Here is a 15,416-nt window from a genome sequence, read left to right as displayed (position 1 = left end):
ACTATAAAATATGTCCAAACTAATGCTGACAAGCTCAGGTAGACTAGCAGCGTTTAAAATGCTCAAACTTCCCCAACTGCTGTATTTGTTTAGGGCAGTACCTATCGCTATACCCACACCTTTCTTTACGCAAATTCAAACGGTGCTCAGGAAATTTGTGTGGCACGATAGGAAAGTTAGAATAGCACACAATACCCTCATAAAGCACAAAGGGGTGGGTGGTATGGGCTATGTTAATGTTAGGGACTACTACAACGTGGCCATATTGGCGCAAATCAGAGCATGGTCTAACTCCGACCCTACCAACCATTGGAGCTCCATAGAAGCCCACCAAATACCCGGTAAGAACCTACGAACATGGCTCCTCTCTGCACCTAAGATACGAATGAAAGATATCCATCTTTCCCCGCCCATAAGAGCATCGGTGATGGCGTTCGCCTATTTGCTCAAACACGCACACAAACACCAATACCTGTAAGCCTCCCCTCCCAATTGACATAATTGATCTTGAATAAAATAGGCCTTCGAGCTACTATTTGTAGGTGAAAAATATGAATAAAAAACAGGGTAATATATCTCATATATGAAATCAATATGTGATTAAAGTAAAATACGTAAAACAAAAAAATAATACAATGAATAAGTGCACGTGCAAATATCGCAATAAAGTGCTAAAAATTGCAGCTGGACCTGATAGCATTAAACAAAACTACCAAACAGAAAAAATAACAATAGAAAATGGTCCTGCGCAAATCCACTATAATCATACATAAAGTGATACGTGCTAAAAAAAAAATATATATATATATATATATATATATATATATATATATATATATATATATATATATATATATATATATATATATATATATATATATATATATATATATATATATATATATATATATATAGAAAGCAGGCATAAAATAAAGTCCATATAATAGATATCAAAATGTTGTTGAATGGCACCAGAAGTATTCAAAACTGTTCTTTAGAAAAACGGCAGGTAAAAGGTACTTGTAAAACACAGGAGACTAAGGGCTCCCAGAACTCTCACCTCCAATTGCAGAAAAGTAGGCACATCAAGCAAAGCAAACAACCTCCATTCTTGTTAATAGCCACCAGGGGGTCCTCAGTTATGGCTGACTAGGGAACAATATTCTCCACACTGGCCCACAAGGGGGCCATGTATCCCTGTGCCGACTGTCTTGTAACTTCAGGTGGTGGTTTCCACAGGAGTATGTAGCTTTCACTCCTGTATCTTGTTCATCTCATTGCTCTTTTTCCCCAGCCAAGCGAACAAGACAATCCCCCACAGGCATGCATCAATGCATTACATCCATGCAGTCGATTTTTGATTTTTGATCTACTGATTCCTGACATGCATATGCGTTCTTGGAAAGACAATGGGATTACACACACAGCAGACCTTTACGAGGACGGTTTCCTGAAACCTTTTACCTCCTTGCAGCGAGAATTTAAACTTGCCTCCCGCGACTACTTCAAATACTTTCAAATAACCCACTGCCTACTACAGAATCCTCATCTCCACATACATGTACTGCTGGCGGCTTGGCAATACATCACAGGTAGCAACATATTAACCAAAGGTATCTTTGTTTTATGCCACACTTAAAGACAAGACATCTTTTGACAAACTGCCCCCCATGGTGAAATGGGAACAAGAAACGGGCACCTTGTATTCACCACACCAATGGCTACATGCAATAAAAGCTACCAATTTAGCGACCAAACCGGCTAACCTCTGGGAGCTCACATACAAGATAATCTTAGGCGGTACATTACCCCAACCCAACTCCACACATACTATAGAACCGCAGACACTACCTGCTGGAGACAATGTGCCCTCCCAGGGACCCTTTACCACATCTTTTGGTCCTGTCCCAAACTGGCTCTTTTCTGGAAAGAGGTATTTAACCTCATATCACACACGTCGCTGCCCTGCCAAACCCTGATCTAGCTCTACTCAACATTTGAGTCGAGCACTTCCCACACAGACTTAGATGCATAGTTACGCACATTTGCCTAGCGGCAAGATTAACACTAACCCGAAATTGGAAATCCTCAAACTTTATTTCCTGTGCTGAAGTGACACACCTACACGGAATGTATGAACGCATGTACGCCACGGCAGAAGGACACCTGCCCAAAACTGCGTAACTGCGGGAAGCGTGGATAGTGGTTCAATAATTCCCAACCCTTACTTATCTGATAGTTAAGGTTAAGCATAGGCTCTCTTCCTCACCCCTACATCTCTCACTCTTGCGTCTTCCTAACCCCCCCCCCCCCCCCATTTTTTTTTCCGCTCTTCCTGCCCAGCTACACACATACTCTTTCCTGTCATCCACTACCACGACTGTAGCTCACTGTATTTTATTGCTATCCCAGACCCGGGTGCAGTTAAGACATCTGTTGTCTGGTGTTACGTTTTGCTCCACCCTCTGTGGTTGGAGCGTTGTATCTGTTCTGTAAGTAATTTTTGTCAGATTTGATGCATCAAACTATAACCTCAGAGAAAATTTTCAATGATACCCACATCTGTGATGACCAGGGAGCTGCTCCTCTGTCCAGGACACAGTGAGTTCCCGATTGGGGTGTCTGGAGGGAGGACAGTCCTTAACGATTGATGTTTACTTTCTCTACTGTTGTGCCTTTACAACGTATCCAGTCCTAAACTTAGTCAGTGAGTAAATGTACCAGATACGAGTTGTATGGCTACTGATTCTAGTGCTGTTTTTTTCTTATTTTTTTACTTTGTTCTTCTGTTTCTTGTATTTCTACTAACCTCAATAAAAACTATTGAAACACACAATTCTGTGAAATGAGTGACTCGGTATCTATGTCTAAGTTCAATATGACTGTGACACATGAATACAAAAAATATATATATGGCATACAATCAACCTTTTTAAATCGCCATTAGTGTATGTTTTATGAACAAATCCATAAAAATGCAACTTCCACCAGACCTCCTATTCTAATATGTATGTAAATATGTGACCCCACCTTCATGCACAGGTGCTCCCACCACCTTCAATTCAGTGCCCTCACCTTAAGGAATAGGCTTAAGAAACATACGCTTGTTAGGTCAGATACTCTTGGTCCCTTCAGGGGTATGCATAGATTTTATTATTCCTCTAATACTGGCAATCCTCTATGGTGGGCACTTCCCTCAGTGGTGTTTTTTGGGCTTGTATCTCTAAGGGATGCTCTGTCCCCTCTCCTTGGCTCCCAGTCACACACAGGTGGGTATCCATAGTGTAGCATGTGTAACCAACCAACTTTTATTAAAGCAGAGTTGCACCCAAAAGTGGAACTTCCGCTTTAAGGACTCCTGACCCCCTGACATGCTACATTTGGCATGTCATTTTTTTAGGGGGGGAGTGGGTACCTAGTTTAGGCAGGCAACCAGCTCCCACTTCCACTATAGCTTAAGTTCTCTTCTCACTCAATGCAATATTCTGGGACACGTCACAGGTCCTAGAATATTGCCCAGCCATTTAGCACACGCAGCAGTGCGCACCCAGCTTTGAAGTCGCAAAATGTCCCACACTAGTGATGCCATTGTCACAGAGAGGCAGGCGAGAGAACCGAGGCTTCATGTGGCCGCATCCCTGGATTGTGGGACAGGTGAGTGTGTGTTAAAGGTCAGCAACTACCCTTTTTGTAGTTGCTGACTTTAAAAATACAAAAGCTTGGACCTCTACTTTAAAAGATATTGCACTTATATTGAAAAAAAGTATATGTGCCTCAGGGAAACTGAGGAAGTCAGGAGATTGGTGACGCTGAAGCTGCCGAGTACCTATTTGCGGCTGTATTGTCCAGTTTAAAGGCACATATACTTGTTTTTAATGTTGGTGCATTTCTTTTAATAAAAGTTGGTTGGTATTCATGTGTGTTACATATTCATGTAAGTAGTTTATTTCACAGAATACTGAAAGGGGACGCTGCATTATCTCATTATTTTCAACCGTATTGGAATTCCCTCCAAAATCTTATTCAAAGACTGACATAAATATTCCCTTCTGCCCCAAAATCTTATTAGGATTACTCCCTTCCAGATTGTCCGAATTAGCCAAGAAACTAACATGTCATATCTTAACAGTGGCTAGATGCTTGATAGCTTTCCAATGGAAGCAGCAAACACCGTCCCACCTCTACCGAGCTGTATGCTAGGATTAAGGATGTAGAAACCGCGGAACCCCTTACGGCATGTCCTTTCTGACGAGGCAGTCTGGGAGCCCTGGCATTTGGGGATCCCCTTATGAGGCCTCATAGACCTTTAATGACTGAGGTGCTGGTATTCTCTACACCCAGTAGCTTTGCTTTGTCTATTTTTCTTTCCTTCTTGTCCTCCTTTGTTATCTTGTGGATGTCTTACAATGGCACTTGGCTGGAAACTGGACCCCTCTTTTGGGTCCTGAGCTACCATGAATGTCCGATTTTTAGGAATATGTTTAAAGGTTTATGCAGCTAGGCTGGATATAATGTAGTTTACACATTATACTACAGTCACTGAATATAAAGGGGTGGGTCCTGCGCAAATCGTGCCACTCGAATAAAATACACAAATTCAAAATAATATAAATATGTGCATACATACAATGGCGTGAAAAAAATATAGTCCAAAAAAACAGCACGCATAAAAATATATAAAAAATATATAAAAAATGGAAAAAAGGTTTAATGATAGAACAATAATAGAATGTCCGCTACTCAAGGCTCCCAGAACTCTCACCTTTAAACGAAGTGAATAAGCAAATCAAACAAACTCCAGGATTCTCTTATTTCATTCATAAATAATAGCCATCAGGAAATCCAAAGGAGGGATGTAATGATACAATTCCGCCACTAGAGGGCCAATCCCAGCTTACAGAATAGGTGAAATGGATCTTCACTTCTATTTCACAGTGTATGGCTCAAAATAAGAGAGAGGAGGGGGAGAGAGAGAGAAACAGGAGACTTCCATAGTGTAGTAGTTTAAAAAACGGCAGGTAAATTTATTAAAAAGCAGTAAAGACTCTCACATTTTAATTGCAAAAAACAAGCACAATCAGGAAGAGGGTATAGTGACAACTTCCTCCCGTCTTACTCTACTTCCGGTTCGTCCTCTGGCCAATCCCTACGCGTTACGTCATGTGACTTCTTCATGGGGAAGGGAGATTTGCAAGGAGGGAGATTTGTCATCCTTGTAGTATTTGGAAAAGTATATTTTCTTCACAATATTTGCAAATTGTGCCTTTGCTCTTGGCAGAAATCACACTTTGGAAATGTTTCTCCTAGATGTTGGTCTCGTCATTTTAATGAGGAGGAGGGAAAAAAAAAAAGAATGTACTCGCTGGATTATTGTGAAATCTGATGTGATGGTGAAGAACATTAAGAATCATTTAAGAGTTATAAAGATGATCTAATTTGTCATACAAATTTGCCCTTTTACCTGCCAGTTTCTGTCCTCTCAGACCTCAATTATCTACTGTATCCCAACAATCGCCCAAATGTAGGTAAAGGTAAAAGATGGAGCCCACAAGCAAACTACCGTATATACTCGAGTATAAGCCGAGATTTTCAGCCTCTTTTTTGAGGCTGAAAGTGCCCCCCTCGGCTTATACTCGAGTCATCGCTGTCTGCCTGCTCGATCAGCGTGTCGAGCAGACAGACAGCGGCCATTCTATAATTCAAAAGCCGCGCCTCCGGCTCCGCCTTCGCCTGTGATAGGCGGAACACTGAATTTCCCAGCAGCCTGTGTTCCGCCTATCACGGACATCGTCTCATCCTTGTACTACGGACGAGGATGAGACGATGTCCGTGATAGGCGGAACACAGGCTGCTGGGAAATTCAGTGTTCCGCCTATCACAGGCGAAGGCGGAGGCGCGGCTTTTGAATTTTACAATGGCCGCCGAGACACATGGACACACACACACAGGGATGGATGGATGGGGACACACACACACAGGGATGGATGGATGGAGACACACACACACAGGGATGGATGGATACACACACACACAGGGATGGATGGATGGAGACACACACACACAGGGATGGATGGATGGATGGACACACACACACACAGGGATGGATGGATGGATGGACACACACACACACAGGGATGGATGGATGGATGGACACACACACACACAGGGATGGATGGACGGACACACAGGGATGGACGGACACACAGGGATGGACGGACACACACACAGGGATGGACAGGCATGTCTCACCCTCGGCTTATACACGAGTCAATAAGTTTGCCAGTTTTTTTGGGGGTAAATTGGGGGCCTCGGCTTATATTCGGGTCGGCCTATACTCGAGTATATACGGTAAACTGAAGCCTTTTCTTGGCAGTGCCCCCAGTGGCAGAAGTTCTTATTTCTCTTGTTTGAGAACTGCGTTGAAAAGAATAGTGTTACTTGAATTGTATTCCAGGATTTTCTACTGTTCAGCTGAGAACTTGCAATTTAAGACTTTGCTTAAACGCTAAAATCTTTCATTATGTCTTCATGTTATATAGTTTGAATACTAAATGACATCAATATATTTATCATTGTAAAAACTTCTTTCAGAAAACAGACACTTTGAAAAGGTTTTTCTCCCAAAAAAATCCGTACTTTCGCATCTCTACCTCAGCTATGATGAACTTTTAAGAGGCATTTTTTTCATGGGAAATTTGTCAGGGCAATGGCTGGTGTTGGCACTTCAGTCATCTCGACAACATGGTTGATTTGATGTTGGGATGATTGAAGCGGATTATTATATCATTGCAATATAAAATGAAATGGTTCAACACCTCATAAGGCAGAATCAATAGGAGCCCTGAACGTGTCCCATGGCACCATCTGCTGCCACCAGATGCAGCTTGTCACTTGCCACATTACCTGCCACTTGATGCAGCTTGTCACGTCACCTGCCTTCAGATGCGGATTGTCACTTGCCACGTTGCTTTCCCCCAGATGCAGCTTGTCACTTGCCACGTTGCCTGCAACCAGATGCAGCTTGTCACTTGCCAAGTTGCCTGCCACCCAGATTTGGATTGTCACCTGCCACCAGATTTCCGCGTCACCTGCTACCGGATGCGGCTTGTCGTTTGCCACCAGATGCAGATTGTCACTTTCCTGCCACCAGCTGAAGCTTCCCACTGTTGCCTGCCACCAAAAAATACCAAATGCAGCTTGTCCCTTTTTAACCACTTACAGACCGGACCATTTTGCTGGTCCAAGACCAGACCACTTTTTGCGATTCAGCACTGCGTCGCTTGAACTGACAATTGCGTGGTCGTGCGACGTGGTTCCCAAACAAAATTGACGTCCTTTTTTTCCCCACAAATAGAGCTTTCTTTTGGTGGTATTTGATCACCCCTGCAGTTTTTATTTTTTGCGCTATAAACAAAAATAGAGCGTCAATTTTGAAAAACACATTTTTTTACTTTTTGTTATAATAAATATCCCCCAAAAATATATTAAAAAAAAACATTTTTTTCCCTCAGTTTAGGCCGATAGATATTCTTCTACATATTTTTGGTAAAAAAAAAAATCGCAATAAGCGATTGGTTTGCGCAAAAGTTATAGCGTTTACAAAATAGGGATAGTTTTATGACATTTTTATAAATTTTTTTTTTACTAGTAATGGCGGTGATCAGCGTTTTTTTTTTTTTTTTTTTTTATTGTGACTGCGACATGGCGGACACATCGGACATTCTTGACACATTTTTGGGACCATTGTCAGTTATAAAGCAATCATTGCTATATAAATGCAGTGATTCCCGTGTAAATGACGCAGTGAAGGGGTTAACCAGTGAGTGGCAGTGTAGGGTCTAAGTGTACCTAGGGGTGTGTTACTAACTGTGGGGGATTGGGCTTTCATATAGTGAACACTGATCTCTGCTCCAATCACATGGAGCAGAGATCAGCATCACTAGTTGCTAGGCAGAATGGAGAAATGCTGTTTACAACGGCACTTCTCCATTCAGCCGTCCCATGAGATGATCGCGGGTATGCCTGCGGCGATCGAGTCCGCTGGACCCGCGACTGGACTCACGGGTGTCCCGACCAGCACACGAGCGTTTGCGGCGCGCTCACAATGACAGGGCGGCATTGAAGATTGGACGTACCTGTACGCCAATATGCCTGCCTGTGCTATTCTGTGGACGTAGATCGGCGTGCGCTGGTCGGGAACCGGTTAAATGTAAAGGCAAATTTGTGGCAGGCAACAGTGAGAACAGAGGAGGCTTCTGGCAGTCTTTCCCAGCTTTTCTGCATCTGAGTGAGAAAATGGCACATGCACATTGGCTGGATTCCAGAGTGAGGACGGGCAGTCAAAGATGATGTAGTCTCTGCTCCCTGTGGCTGCACATAATATGGCAGTCTTTGCGGCTGTGAGAGCGGAACTGTGGTTGTGCAGGGCTGGCAGTGAGATGTTATCTGTTTGCTCGCCTGCCACACATTTGACAAAGCAGGCACCATGACCCGATGCTTGGGAACCAAAATATCAAATACATTTTTTTGTTTTGTGGAGGTAAAATTACACAGTATCTCTCAAAAGTGAGTACATCTCTCAGATTTTTGTAAATATTTCATTATATTTTATGTGACAACACTGAAGTAATGAAAATTTGATGTAATTTAAAGTAGGAGTGTACAGCTGGTATAACAGTGTAAATTTGTTGTCCCCTCAAAATAACTCGATACACAGCCATTAATGGCTAAACCGCTAGCAACAAAAGTACACCCCTAAGTGAAAATGTTCATGTTGGGCCCAATCAGCCATTTTGCCTCCCTGGTGTGATGGGACTCGTTAGTGTTACAGGGTCTCAGATGTGAATGGGGAGCAGATGTGTTAAATTTGTTGTTTAATCACTCTCACTCTGTCATACTGGTCCTGGAAGTTCAACATGGCACCTCATGGCAAAAGAACTCTCTGTGGATCTGAAAAGAATTGTTGCTCTATATAAAGATGGCCTAGGCTATAAGAAGATTGCAAAGACCCTGTAACTGAGCTGCAGCATGGTGGCCAAAACCATACAGCGGTTTAACAGGACAGGTTCCACTCAGAACAGGCCTGGCTATGGCTGACCAAAGAAGTTAAGTGCATGTGCTCAGCATCTTATCCAGAGGTTGTCTTTGGGAAATAGACGTATGAGTGCTGCCATCATTGCTAAAGAGGTTGAAGGGGTGCGGTGGTTAGCCTGCCAGTGCTCAGACTATACGCTGCACACTGCATCAAATTTGGTCTGCATGGCTGTTGTCCCCGAAGGAAATGGAAAGGTGAAGGAGTGCAAGGTTTCTAAAATCCACCAGCTCTGTGATGTCATGGAGAGGAAGAAGACTCCGGTTGCAACCTGTGAAGCTCTGGTGAACTCCATGCCCAAGAGGTTAAGGCAGTGCTGTAAAATAAATGTGGCCACACAAAATATTGACATTTTTGACATGTCACTTAGTGGTGTACTCGCTTTTGTTGGCAGCGGTTTAGACATTAATGGCTGTGTGTTGGAGTTATTTTGCGGTGACAGCAAATTTACACTTATACAAGTTATGCTTGCTACTTATATATTGTAGCAAAGTGTAATTGTAGTAACATGAAAAAGTATAATAAAATATTAACAAAAATGTGAGGGTTGTACTTTTTATTTTTACAAATATCTGAAAAGAGCATTTGTATTTAGCCTCCTTTACTCTGATACCCCCTAAGGCCCCTTTCACACTGGGGCGGTTTTCAGGTGTTATAGCGCCTGTGTAGTGCCTGAAAAAACCGGCCCCTTTCACTCCAGTGTGAAAGCCGGAGGGCTTTCACACTCGAGCGGTGCGCTGGCAGGACGGTGAAAAAAGTCCTGCTAGCCGCATCTTTGGAGCAGTGAAGGAGCGGTGTATTCACCGCTCCTAAACCGCTCCTACCCATTGAAATCAATGGGACAGCGCGGCAATACTGCCGGCAAAGCGCCGGTTTTAACCCTTTTTCGGCCGCTAGCGGGGGTTAAAACCACTGCCGCTAAAACGACGGTAAGGCGCCGCTAAAAATAGCGGCACTTTACCGCCGACGGCCGCAGTGTGAAAGGGGCCTAACTAAAACCTTGTGGAACCAATTGCCTTCAGAAGTCGCCTAATGAGTAAATGGGGTCCACCTGTGTGTAATTTCAGGATAAATGCAGCTGTTCTGTGACGGTTTGTTAGAGAACCTTAGTGAACAAACAGCATCATGAAGGCCAAAGAACACACCAGAAAGGGATAAAGTTGTGGAGAAGTTTTAAAGCGGGGTTAGGTTATAAAAAAAAAAAAATATCCTAAGCTTTGAACATCTCAGAGCACTGTTCAATCCATCATCCGAAAATGGAAAGAGTCTGGCACAACTCACTACCATCTACCTAGACAAGCAGGGCAAGGAGAGTATTAATCAGAGATGCAGCCAAGAGGCCCATGCTCACTCTGGAGGAGCTGCAGAGATCCACAGCTCTGGTTGGAGAATCTGTCCACAGGACAACTATTAGTCGTGCACTCCACAAATCTGGCCTTTAATGGAAGAGTGGCAAGAAGAAACCCATAAGAAGTCCCGTTTGTAGTTTGCGTGAAGCCATGTGGGGGACACAGCAAACTTGTGAAAAGCCAAACGCTATGTGTGGCAAAAAACGCACACTGCACAACACCCTGAACACACAATCCCCACCATATAAACATGGTGGCAGCATTATGCTGTGGGGATGCTTTCTTTCAGCAGAGCAGCAGGGACAGCCACCAAAAAATTAAAAGTGCTTAAAATTCGTTAAAAAAAAAAGAAAAAAAAAAAAATGGCAAAAAAAAAATTTTTTTACTCACCTCTAAATACCGGTTGCTAGGGGGTCCCTCGTAATCTGCCTTCCTCATTGCCCAGGCTGGTGACATCACTTCCCCTCGCGCCGCACATTCACCTGGGACCTGTCATGTGTCCCAGGTGACTGTACGGCGTATCACGGCGCCCTGCGCCGCTTGCGCATGCGCAGTGGGTGCCCGGCTGTGAAGCCACAGCCGGGTGCCCACAGTATGCATGACGGCGCCGCGAGCGGAGCGGGGAGCGAGGGGGGGGCTTCGTTCCCCCGCATCGCTGGACCCTGGGGCAGGTAAGTGTCTGATTATTAAAAGCCAGCAGCTGCAGTATTTGTAGCTGCTGACTTTTAAATTTTTTTTTTTTTTTTTAGGGGGTACCCCACTTTAATAAACTCGGCGGAGACGTTATCTCCCTCTCTGCACGGGGTCTTTGCTCTTGATTGGATAGATTATAGCAGCGCAGCCATTGGCTCCCGCTGCTGTCAATAAAATCCAATGACACGGGTGCATTCGTGTTTATGAATGCAAATGCTGGACTTGGAATAGAGTTCACCAGGTTGCCACTGGAGTCCTCTTCCACTCCTCCGTGATGACATCACAGAGCTGGTGGATTTTGGAGACCTTGCGTTCCTCCACCTTCTGTTTGAGGATACCCCACAGATACTCAATAGGGTTTAGATCTGGAGATATGCTTGGCACCTCAGCTACTTTATCAAGGCAGTGGTCATCTTGGAGGTGTGCTTGGGGTAGTTATCATGTTGGAATACTGCCCTGCGGCCCAGTTTCCGAAGGGAGGGAGATCATGCTCTGTTTCAGTTTGTCACAGGACATGTTGCCATTCATGGTTCCCTCATGGAACTGTATCTCCCTGGTTCAGGCAGCACTCATGCAGCCCCAGACCATGACACTCCCACCACCATGCTTGACTGTAGGCAAGATGCACTTGTCTTTGTACTCCCCACCTGGTTGCCGCCACACACGCTTGACACCATCTGAACCAAATAGGTTTATCCTGGTCTCATCAGACCACAGTCTCACCCCCTAACTTTTCAACCTCTGCAGCAATGCTGGCAGCACTCATACATCTATTTCCCAAAAACAACCTCTGGATATAACACCGAGCACGTGCCCTCAACTTCTTTACTCGGCCGCGATAGGCCCGTTTGGTGTAGAACCTGTCCTGTTAAACCGCCGTATGGTCTTGGCCATTGTGCTGCAGCTCAGTTTCAGGGTTTTGGCATTCTTATTGCCTAGGCCATCTTTATAGCGACAAATAATTTTTTCAGATCCTCCGAGTTTTTTTGCCATGAGGTGCCATGTTGAACTTCCAGTGAGCAGTATGTGAGAGCAAATGGGAAAACTGCTAATTGGGCCCAGTTTGGACATTTTCACTTAAGGGGTGTACTCCTTTTTGTTGGCAGCATTCTAGACATTAATGGCTGTGTTGAGTTATTTTGAGGGGGACAGTAAATTTACACTGTTATACAAGCTGTACACTCACTACTTTACATTGTAGCAAAGTGCCATCTCTTCAGTGTTGCCACATGAAAAGATATAATAAAATATTTACAAAAAGCGTGAGGGGTGTACTCACTTTTGTGAGATACTGTAATTGCGACACGTCATATTGTAATTGAAAATTATTAAAAATGACCTTTCCTTTTCAATCTGCAGCCGTTGTAATGTTTTGAAAATGCATTGCAATATGGCTACCTGGAGTTGTTCTGTACACAGAATGTGTACTGGCCACCCCCCAGAAACATAATTTCCTGCTTGTGTGTTTCTCTGAAGTCTGCCTAAGATGCAAGTCAGATTTCAGGCATCCGCTGCTACAAAAATTTAATTTTTGGAAAGATACTTTAAATAGGAACACATCTAAAGGGATGCAGGCCCAGCTGATTTCCTAATTAGTGCTCTTCAGCTCCACAGCTGACATAATTATGAAACTACTCCAATTAGACCCACTCAGAACAGAGGAACGTACAGGGATTTCTTCAGAATAACAAAAAGGTAGGAATCTGCAACAAAGGTTGTTATAATCTTTCAATGTACATAGAGCACCCAGGTGGAATGTTTTTTTTTTTTTTCTTTTCTCAACAAAAGGAGTTGCGCTTTAATATTTTCCACCTTCCCCTTAGTACAGATCCCTCAGCAGTAGAAGCATCCCATCTTCACCCCCAGTACAGGCCCCTCAGTAGTACAAGCTCCCCCACCTTCACCTACCAGTACAGACGCCTCAGTAGTAGAACCCCTTTCACCCCCCAGTACAAATAACTCAGTAATAGACCCCCCCCAGTATAGCCCCCCCCTCAGTATAGACCCCCCCCTAGTATAGACCCCTCAGTAGTAGAAGCCCTCTCACCCTTCTCCCTCCCCCAGTACAGATGCAGTTGTGTGTTCCCCTCCAGCACTAATAATGCATTTGGGTGGAAAAAATATGCAACCTATACAGTGTGGTGGAGAGAACCTCTGGGGAAATCTAGGGTGGAAAAGGACCTGGGGTCCTAGTAGATGATAGGCTCAGCAATGGCATGCAATGCCAAGCTGTTAAACAGAATATTGGCATGTATTAAAAAGGGGCTCAACTCCAGATATAAAACAATAATCCCTCCCGCTCTACAAGACTGGTCCGGCCTCATCTAGCATATGCTGCCCAGTGGCCACTCCTTAACTACTTCCCACCCGGCCAATGCACATATACGGCCGGGTGGTAGCCGTCTACTTCTGATAGGACGTTCAGGAACGTCCATCAGAAGGAGCGGGATCGCGCGCGTGCCCGCACATCGGCGCGATCCCGATGCGCCCGTGTCACCCGGACACGGCACATCTCAGATCGGCAGGAGGGCTCTCTGATTGGCCCTCCTGATCACATGACGGCCGTGTCCAATCACGGCCGCCATGTGATGTAAACAAACAGCCGGTTGCTAGGCAATCGGCTCCTCCTCTCCTCACACATTAGTCATCGCTGAGGAGAGGAGAGCAGATCGCTGCAGCCGGCTGGTGATCAGTGAGTATGAGCTGTTTTTTTTACAGCTTTTTACTCACTGATCACCAGTCTAGTGTAATACACAACACACCACACAGTATAAACACAGTCCCCACATATGTCCCCAAATAATAAAAACACATGTCCCACTAAAATCACATGTTCCAATGATTATCTACACACATATATACGTGATCACCTGCACACATGTACATGATCATTTGCGTACATATGTCCGCGATCACACAAACCAATTATTATACACTTAACTGAATTTTTTTTTACCAAAAACATGTAGCAGAATACATTTTGGCTTAAATTTATTACAAAATTTGATTTCATTGGTTTTCTTTTAAAATAGAAAGAAAATTATTGTTTTTTTTCCAAATTTCCGCTTTTTTGCGCTTATATCGCAAAAAAAAAAAAAACGGAGTCGTGAATAAATACCACCAAAATAAAGCTCTATTTGTGCGAACAAAATGATAAAAGTTTAATTTGGGTACAGTGTAGCATGACCGCGCAATTGTCACTGAAAGCGCTAGAGCGATGAAAGCTCAAAATTGGGCTGGGAAGGAAGGGGGCGAAAGTGCCCTGTATTGAAGTGGTTAAAATTTGTAATGAGATTTAACCTTAAACTACGTAGAGGGTTCTTTTTACTGTAAGAGCAAGGATGTGGAATTCCCTTCCACAGGTGGCGGTAGCGGGGAACATCAATAGTTTCAAACAACTTTTATGTAAGCACCTGAACGACCACAACATACAGGGATATACAATGTGATGACATATAATCACTCAGGTTGGACTTGTGTCTTTTTTTCAACCTCACCTACTATGTAACCAAGGTATGGTGCTCACATACCTCTGATCCAGTGTCATCCAGAGCAGAAGTGGGGAGATAGCTGAAACTCTCCTGCTCATCGAATGGCAATGCAGTATTTAATGTAATGACAGTTTATTTTTTATATTATGGGTTTAAAGATGTTTTAACCAGTGGTGGCCCATCCATAGGGGGCGCCGCCCCCCCTGCTGTAGTCACAGTGCACTGTGGGAAACACCACGTCACTGCAATCAGGAGATTGCAGACGTGGAAATTCATTGGAGGGGTTTGGAGATGCTTTGTGGCACAATCGATCCCGCCACCAGCATCCGCCCCGGCCGAGTACTTTGTTCTCTGTGTGAGAGAGTCACTTCCGGCGGGCTACAAAAACATGGCCGCCGTGAGGACTAATCCTGTGTGTGCAGTGAAGAGGGGAGGCCCCTCTCTACTGAGCACACAGAAAACCAAGAAGTAATGGACTGGCCACCGCTGCCTGAAGTGCAGGCATTCCCCTTGCTGTGGGGTTTTCTATTAGCAGGTGGGCGGTTATGGAGAAGCCACACTGACAGAGGTATGTAGATTTACCTGCCTGCTTGGGAGGGTGTTCTGCTTCACCTCTGCCCCCCCCCCCCCCCCCCCCAGCTATTCACTCACAAGCTGCTGGGTCAGAGTGAAGCATGTGCAGGAGAGCAAGGGGGGGGGGGACTGCTAAGTGCTGATCAGAGCAATGCTTCTCTTATTCACCACTAAATCCCTCTCTCTCATCGATCCTGTCCTATTTATCTCTCTATCTAT

The 15,416-nt window shown here is 44.3% G+C and overlaps 1 protein-coding gene across 3 annotated transcripts in view; it reads left to right on the top strand.

Annotated features, from left to right (window-relative positions):
- Positions 1–15,416, top strand: part of ADSL (adenylosuccinate lyase) — a 688,779-nt gene that overhangs the window by 144,986 nt on the left and 528,377 nt on the right. The window lies entirely within an intron of this gene.

This window comes from Lithobates pipiens, unplaced genomic scaffold (genome assembly GCF_037356315.1).
Source record: "Lithobates pipiens isolate NorthernLeopardFrog02 unplaced genomic scaffold, aLitPip1_a1.2 Scaffold_23, whole genome shotgun sequence".
Classification (NCBI taxonomy): Eukaryota; Metazoa; Chordata; class Amphibia; order Anura; family Ranidae; genus Lithobates; species Lithobates pipiens.
Note: the sequence above shows the minus strand (reverse complement) of the source record. Positions and strands in the feature narration are given on the sequence as shown.